At 43.8% G+C, this 8,973-nt stretch overlaps 1 long non-coding RNA gene across 1 annotated transcript; it reads right to left on the bottom strand.

The window, feature by feature from the left end:
• Positions 1 to 461: 461 nt before the first annotated feature.
• LOC128214677 (uncharacterized) lies at positions 462 to 2,749 on the bottom strand. The gene is made up of 2 exons (XR_008257957.1): positions 2,410 to 2,749; positions 462 to 1,381 (listed from the first exon to the last, which is right to left on the bottom strand). It is a non-coding gene; the product is annotated as an uncharacterized LOC128214677 (long non-coding RNA).
• Positions 2,750 to 8,973: the final 6,224 nt, after the last annotated feature.

Raw genomic sequence — 8,973 nt, 5'->3', positions numbered from 1 at the left:
CTCTTCCCTAAAATCCCTAAAACAAGGCATTGTCGATTCTTAGGCTGGACTCGGACGTCAAGATACAAGATACAGTAATCTAATTATAGCTGGGTATATTAAACATTATCTCCATGAGATATTTTATCGACATTAGAGTCTTGAAAATAACCATGTACCTCCGGAAACGGTCACTTTACTGAGAGTCAGGGTCTACGTTCTTTGAAGCAACTATATGGACACACCCGATGTTATCAAGTGATTGAGGGTGCTGTTTTAAGTTGGTAGGGTTAGTTGCGGTGATTTCTGTTCAATAACTGTAGTTAAGAGTTGATGATTAATTATTATTTTTGTGTCGCAAGCTTATATTAAGACGTAACTTTCAATCACTTTTTGATTCTGAAGAGTGAGGGTGAAGAAAGGTCAAGGTTGCTGTTTGCAATAAATCATAGCAATGAAACTTGGTTTATAACAAATCAATGTGAAATTGTACTTAAGGATTTTATTTGGGTAATTGGTGTCAAGGATAATGATAATACACATTTTACTCAAAAACAGAGTTAAGAATAACATTGGTTACGAGCAATGTGATGGTCACTACTTGTATTTAAAAAATGATATCCCACAATGTACTCGCAATTGTTTTGAAACCATCATGCTACACACCATGTACACTTTTGTGTAAACGGAACGAGTTTTACTCATAAAAAACACACACTTTCTTGTTCGATATAAGTAATATTTTATAATATCTATGAGGATTCTTGGCATGACGCCGAACCTCCCTGAATATTTAATTCAGCGTTATTCGACGGCATGTCAATTTCTTACACACGAATTTAAAAGAAGGCAAAATTCATTAGTGTTCCGTTCTTTAAAAATCACTAACAAAAATTGGATAGCTCAGTGGTCTATTTATAATATAATTGTTTCAACAAGACAAAATTGTTCCCGCCCTACACTCATGATGTTCCATTGAGACAATCTTCGAGGTAGCAATCCCTGAATTGCTGTGCGCATGTCTCCAGGCAGGACTGAAATCGCAGATCGCTGTTCTCTGACGAAATGCACCCCAGATCACAATTATCGATGTTGAAGTGGTAGCAAGTGTCGCATAACTCCTCATTAGGGGTATGGCTTCCGCCGGTGAAAAACAGTCCACCGAATCTCGAGGCGCTGCTTTCTGTTCTTGGCAGCTGAATGTTACTGCCAATGCTTTTAGCGGACAGAAACTTGGGAGGGTGCCGCTTGAGAAGATTCATTACGTCAGCCTCGTTTTCAAGCATCCGCGGGTATTTTGGCGGGAAAGCTTGCATCGGAACACCTTCAATACCATCGCTTAGTGTCAGTACAAAGCAAAATGTTGCGACTACGGTTGCCAACACACGCTGCATTGTGAAATCTGAAGAATAAAATATTCAGCATTTTAAGTCTAATGCATTAGCTTTTCTCCAACGTAATTGTTTATACATCTCTGTAATACGTTATTATGACTGTTCAACATTGCGCCGATATTGAGAAAGGGACACAAAAATTATGTTATACAGTTGAATTGTCATCAAACGATTGAGTGCCAGCTTATCGTTTCCATAGAAAAATGACGCATATGCGCAGTCACATTATTTCTTAATTTATACAATATATTTTAATATGTATGAATAATACACTGTATTGTCGATCATTTATTTTACAATGCAATACCCGTTCAGATGGTATCAATTTATAGTGGGTCATTAGTCATTTAAATGTAACATTATGGATAAGTGAACAATTATGAAACTAGCATATCTGTTGGCCGAATACCCTAAATTAAGTATCATGTAAAATATATAGCCCAATGATACCACCTTTAACATGACTTGCAAAAGAAATAGATTTGCTTAGAATAAATACAGGGTTATTCTAATGAATTAACGAACTGTTCATAGTTTATCTTTATCGATTGAGGAAATAATTCATTGTCATAAAAGCTTAAAGATATCAGCTGCTGACTTAATGTGTCAAAGATATATCCATCCGTTCGGTGACAGTATCGTTCAGAAGTGGTAAATAAAATCTTCTTACACAAGTGTTAACATTATACGTATATAAGCATATCAAGTGTGTTTGTCACTATCCCCTGACTGATTCTGCCACATATGGGCTTATTCAGGCCACATTTTTAGGGAACTGGAGCCACCTGCACTAAGTCGGACGAACACAAACAAAAATGCAGCTATGTATACCCTGTGTAAAGTTGTTTAGCTGCTCTATAGGTTTTCGGATACTAGTTGAACGAACTACACCAAAATAACTGCATATTCATTTTACAAAATAACGTCAATACTTAGTTATGTCACCATATTGTGCAGGCTATCCGTACAAACATAATTGTTTATATAATAAGCAATCTTTAAACACCACCAACAACATTAATTGTATAATACATACCTGTATAATATTCGCTTAAGCCACACTGTTGTAAATACAGATCTAGGATCCAGCGACTCTGTTATTTATGGTGTCACAATGCGGGTGTCTGCATAAAATCCAATCGGACAATTGCAATGCCAACCGTGACATGTAAATGACCAGTAATGGCTGGCGGCATTGTTATCACAAAAGGTCCCTGTAGTTAACGGGAATGATCATCTCTGAGACTAGCGTCAATAATTTGCAATTCAACATTTACGGAATAATGGCTCATTAGTGATCTCTTTGCTCTTGTCTATTATTCCACTGTGAAGCACTAATTTAGCGCTATTATTGTCTGTTGAGCAATTGTGACACATTGAACTTATGCGATTGCCATTGCTACAATGAAAGTACTAATGTCATGCTTAATTATGGTGAAGCATATTTCCAATTCCAGAGATAAATATTTCAGAAAGTTTATATATCAGTCATACGATGAAACGCACCGAAGTCGCTTAGGGCATCCGATAAACACATAAATGTATTTCGGTCATCCAAAAATTATTCATTCAAAAACATTTGATGCAGCCTAGAATAATGAAAAATGTACTCGAAATAATTTTACAAAAGTACTTGCAATATCCTTGCGATCAAGTTCCTTTTACGTTCCGATTTGAGTTAAAACAAAGAACAAAATACATAAAATAAACTTATCAATAACAACGAAATTAACATAATGAGCAATAACACGCTAAAATGACAAACATGTTACAATATATAAGAAATGGTAAACAAATGACAAATGCGTAATAGTGTACTCCATACGTTTTTTTTCTGGCGGCTCCAGAATGGCGCTACTTATTCAACGCCGGAAATGACGTCATAATTAATGACAAGTGATACCTTCCAAACGTCAATCCATTTTCCGATTGAATGAAGAGAATACGCCGTTCAAAATGAATGACAGTTCTTTCTTTGAGACACCAACCTGGATACAGACGACAGTGTCCTACCTGCGTCACCTGCGGCGATGGGAGAGGGTTCTGTGTTCCTTTATCTTGGGCGTGGTAGCGTCCTCCATTACCAGCCGAGACCTTGGCCAGCTCGCAGATACATTCGTGCTGGTCTTCTGCTACAGCTTCTGGGCGCTCATCTGCTTACCAGCGCTCTATCGACTTTTGACGATTAAACTCATCAGAGACTCTTGCATCGCAGTCTTTCAAATGTTCTTCGCAGACATCGTTATATTTCGGTTGTACACGACCCTAAGACGATACGTGTTTTCTGCCGACGTAACGTATGACTCCCCGGAACAGCGCGGTTATGTGTTCTTGATGAACTGTATCCGTCTGGCGTTCGTCACGTTTTGCCTGCTCAAGTCCACCCCGGCCATTATGAGCGGGCTTCAGCCGAGAGCTAGGAGAACACCGAGGAAAACGAAGAAACATCGTTCCTGGTAGAAAGACTGCTTTTAATGTAATATACTCATAAATGATAAACAATATGTTCTTAGTATATAATCGTCAATAAAGCGTTTTTCTTATTTAATTGTTTTACAAATGTTGAATGCATTAATTTGTATCAATTTATCAATATTTTTTAAATCACGCTGACGTTCCAAAAACCTGTCTGACGGTTCCTAGTATGTACAAGTATATGACTTCTTCACGCTTGGTGACTCCGCATTATTTGTGTAGTATTTCAAAGAGTTTGATATTTATAGAAATAAAATAAAAATATATTACAAACTATATAATATGTCGTTTCTCGTCCGATTTCAGTTGAAATAAATAGCAAGACCATCCATCTACAGTGTTTGGTTATCGGTCGTCTATTTTTACATATTCTGAAAACAACAACCTTTGATATGGCACCATACCATATGGGATCAATATGCATCTACATTCAGCATCACTATAGCATCACAGCATCACTATAGCATCACTATAGCATCACAGCATCACTATAGCATCACAGCATCACTATAGCATCACTATAGCATCACAGCATCACTATAGCATCACTATAGCATCACAGCATCACTATAGCATCACTATAGCATAACAGCATCACCATAGCATCACTATAGCATAACAGCATCACCATATCATCACAGAATCACTATAGATTCACTATAGCATCACAGCATCACTATAGATTCACTATAGCATAACAGAATCACTATAGCATCACAGCATCACTATAGCATCACAGCATCACTATAGCATCCCTATAGCATAACAGCATCACTATAGATTCACTATAGCATCACAGCATCACTATAGATTCACTATAGCATAACAGCATCACTATAGCATCACAGCATCACTATAGATTCAATATAGCATCACAAAATCACTAAAGCATCACAGCATCACTATAGCATCACAGCATCACTATAGCATCACAACATCACTATAGCATAACAGCATCACTATAGCATCACAGCATCACTATGGCATCCCAACATCACTATAGATTCACTATAGCATTACAGCATCACTATGGCATCACAACATCACTATAGCATCACAGCATCACTATAGCATCAAATCATCACTATAGCATCACAGCATCACTATAGCATCACAACATCACTATAGCAACGTCGCGTTTAGTTAGGCAATTGACCTATAATATAATAGCTAGGACTAAAACGTTTAAAAACCTTTTGAAATTGATAAAAAAATCAGTTTCTTTTTTCAATTGTTTCATTTTCATAAAATTGCGTATAAGTTTGATAGCGAAATTCATACACAAAAAACACTCTTTTAAAAGTACATGTACATGAAAACATGTGATGTGAAAATGTAAGATTTGATTTTTGATAAGCACTTAAGAGTAGACTTAAGTACCCATGTTAATTCGCCTCGTATGTCGTCAGCCACGATGTAACGCGAGCAGAAGACGCCTCACGATGTAACGAGCGTTGACGACGCCTTGTATGTCGTCAGCCACGATGTAACGCGTGCAGAAGACGCCACACGATGTAACGAGCGTTGACGACGCCTTGTATGTCGTCAGCCACGATGTAACGCGTGCAGAAGACGCCTCACGATGTAACGAGCGTTGACGACGCCTTGTTTGTCGTCAGCCACTATGTATCGCGCACAGAAGACGCCTCGTATATCGTCAGCTACGATGCAACGCGCGCAGTCGACGCCTCGTATGTCGTCAGCCACGATGTAACGCGCGCGGACGACGCCTCGTATGTCGTCACGATGTAACGCGCGCAGAAGACGCCTAGTATGTCGTCAGCCACGATGTATCGCGCGCAGTCGACGCCTCGTATGTCGTCAGCCACGATGTAACGCGCGCGCCCGACGCCTCGTATGTCGTCACGATGTAACGCGCGCAGAAGACGCCTAGTATGTCGTCAGCCACGATGTAATGCGCGCAGTCGACGACTCGTATGTCGTCAGCCACGATGTATCGCGCGCAGAAGACGTCTCGCAAGTCGTCAGCCACGATGTATCGCGCGCACAAAACGTCTCGCATGTCGTCAGCCACGATGTATCGCGCGCAGAAGACGTCTCGCATGTCGTCAGCCACAATGTAACGCACGCAGAAAACGCCTCGCATGTCGTCAGTCACCATGTATCACGCGCAGAAGACGCCTCGCATGTCATCAGCCAGGATGCAGAAGACGCCTCGCATGTCGTCATTCACGATATAACGCGCGCAGAAGACTCCTCGCATGTCGTCAGCCACGATGTATCGCGCGTACAAAACGTCTCGCATGTCGTTAGCCACGATGTATCGCGCGCACAAAACGTCTCGCATGTCATCAGCCACGATATAACGCGCGCAGAAGACGCCTCGCATGTCATCAGCCACGATGTATCGAGCGCACAAAACGTCTCGCATGTCATCAGCCACGATGTAACGCGCGCAGAAGACGCCTAGTATGTCGTCAGCCACGATGTATCGCGCGCAGAAGACGCCTCGCATGTCGTCAGCCACGATGTAATACGCGCAGTCGACGCCTCGTATGTCGTCAGCCACGATGTATCGCGCGCAGAAGACGTCTCGCAAGTCGTCAGCCACGATGTAACGCGCGCACAAAACGTCTCACATGTCGTCAGCCACGATGTATCGCGCGCAGAAGACGCCTCGCATGTCGTCAGCCACAATGTAACGCGCGCAGAAGACGCCTCGCATGTCGTCAGTCACCATGTATCGCGCGCAGAAGACGCCTCGCATGTCATCAGCCACGATGCAGAAGACGCCTCGCATGTCGTCATTCACGATATAACGCGCGCAGAAGACTCTTCGCATGTCGTCAGCCACGATGTATCGCGAGCACAAAACGTCTCGCATGTCGTTAGCCACGATGTATCGCGCGCACAAAACGTCTCGCATGTCATCAGCCACGATATAACGCGGGCAGAAGACGCCTCGCATGTCATTAGCCACGATGTATCGCGCGCACAAAACGTCTCGCATGTCATCAGCCACGATATAACGCGCGCAGAAGACGCCTCGCATGTCGTCAGCCACAATCTATCGCGCGCACAAAACGTCGCGCATGTCATCAGCCACGATGCAGAAGACGCCTCGCATGTCGTCAGCCACCATTTAACGCGCGCAGAAGACGCCTCGCATGTCGTCAGCCACGATATAACGCGCGCACAAAACGTCTCGCATGTCGTCAGCCACGATGTATCGCGCGCACAAAACATCTCGCATGTCGTCAGCTACGATTTATCGCGCGCAGAAGACGCCTCGCATGTCATCAGCCACGATGTATCGCGCGCAAAAGACGCCTCGCATGTCGTCAGCCACGATGTATCGCGCGCTGAAAAGACGCCTCGCATGTCATCAGCTACGATGTAAAGCGCGCAGACGACGCCTTGCATGTCGTCAGCCACGATGTATCGCTCGCAGAAGACGCCTCGCATGTCGTCAGCCACGATGTATCGCGCGTACAAAACGTCTCGCATGTCGTTAGCCACGATGTATCGCGCGCACAAAACGTCTCGCATGTCATCAGCCACGATATAACGCGCGCAGAAGACGCCTCGCATGTCATCAGCCACGATGTATCGAGCGCACAAAACGTCTCGCATGTCATCAGCCACGATGTAACGCGCGCAGAAGACGCCTAGTATGTCGTCAGCCACGATGTATCGCGCGCAGAAGACGCCTCGCATGTCGTCAGCCACGATGTAATACGCGCAGTCGACGCCTCGTATGTCGTCAGCCACGATGTATCGCGCGCAGAAGACGTCTCGCAAGTCGTCAGCCACGATGTTACGCGCGCACAAAACGTCTCACATGTCGTCAGCCACGATGTATCGCGCGCAGAAGACGCCTCGCATGTCGTCAGCCACAATGTAACGCGCGCAGAAGACGCCTCGCATGTCGTCAGTCACCATGTATCACGCGCAGAAGACGCCTCGCATGTCATCAGCCAGGATGCAGAAGACGCCTCGCATGTCGTCATTCACGATATAACGCGCGCAGAAGACTCCTCGCATGTCATCAGCCACGATGTATCGCGCGCACAAAACGTCTCGCATGTCATCAGCCACGATATAACGCGCGCAGAAGACGCCTCGCATGTCGTCAGCCACAATCTATCGCGCGCACAAAACGTCGCGCATGTCATCAGCCACGATGCAGAAGACGCCTCGCATGTCGTCAGCCACCATTTAACGCGCGCAAAAGACGCCTCGCATGTCGTCAGCCACGATATAACGCGCGCACAAAACGTCTCGCATGTCGTCAGCCACGATGTATCGCGCGCACATAACGTCTCGCATGTCGTCAGCTACGATGTATCGCGCGCAGAAGACGCCTCGCATGTCATCAGCCACGATGTATCGCGCGCAAAAGACGCCTCGCATGTCGTCAGCCACGATGTATCGCGCGCTGAAAAGACGCCTCGCATGTCATCAGCTACGATGTAAAGCGCGCAGACGACGCCTTGCATGTCGTCAGCCACGATGTATCGCTCGCAGAAGACGCCTCGCATGTCATCAGCCACGATGTATCGCGCGCAAAAGACGCCTCGCATGCCATCAGCTACTATGTAACGCGTGCAGACGATGCCTTCTTTGTGCCTTGAAATATCTTCTTTTTTATACGTCTTCCCTGGCCTTTAAAGAAAGGTAGACTTTAATATTGTAACGACCTAGCCCATGTGCTTCGACAATGCTATAAACTGTCCCTTTTAGGGTGTCAAAGTATTTGGAGTGCTCCTCTCGTGAACGTGAAGTACTGGAAGCTAAACCAGTCAAGTTTCATGAACTTTACCATTGCGTGTCAAAAACTAGTTCACCGGGAAGAGAACTGAACTCTTTGTTTGCTTGTTTTAAGTGTTGAAAAAAATGATATTGAAAACGCACTTTTGTACATTTTACCACAAAACATGTGCGACGTCGTTTACTGACGTCATTAAGCGCAGTAATTTTAAATCACTATTGACGTCAGAAAGTTCCTGTAAAAATTGTTATTACTTATTTCCAATTTTAATTAGAAGTCTTGCATACTTATATATTTGATTGCACTTTATTAAAATGGCAAAATATACTTTTCATAAAGCATACAACACGAAATATGCTCAAAAACTGAATATTCCAAAAGATAGTTAGAGTA

Source organism: Mya arenaria, chromosome 13 (assembly GCF_026914265.1).
Source record: "Mya arenaria isolate MELC-2E11 chromosome 13, ASM2691426v1".
In the NCBI taxonomy this organism is placed as follows: domain Eukaryota; kingdom Metazoa; phylum Mollusca; class Bivalvia; order Myida; family Myidae; genus Mya; species Mya arenaria.
This window is presented reverse-complemented; position numbering and strand designations above follow the sequence as displayed.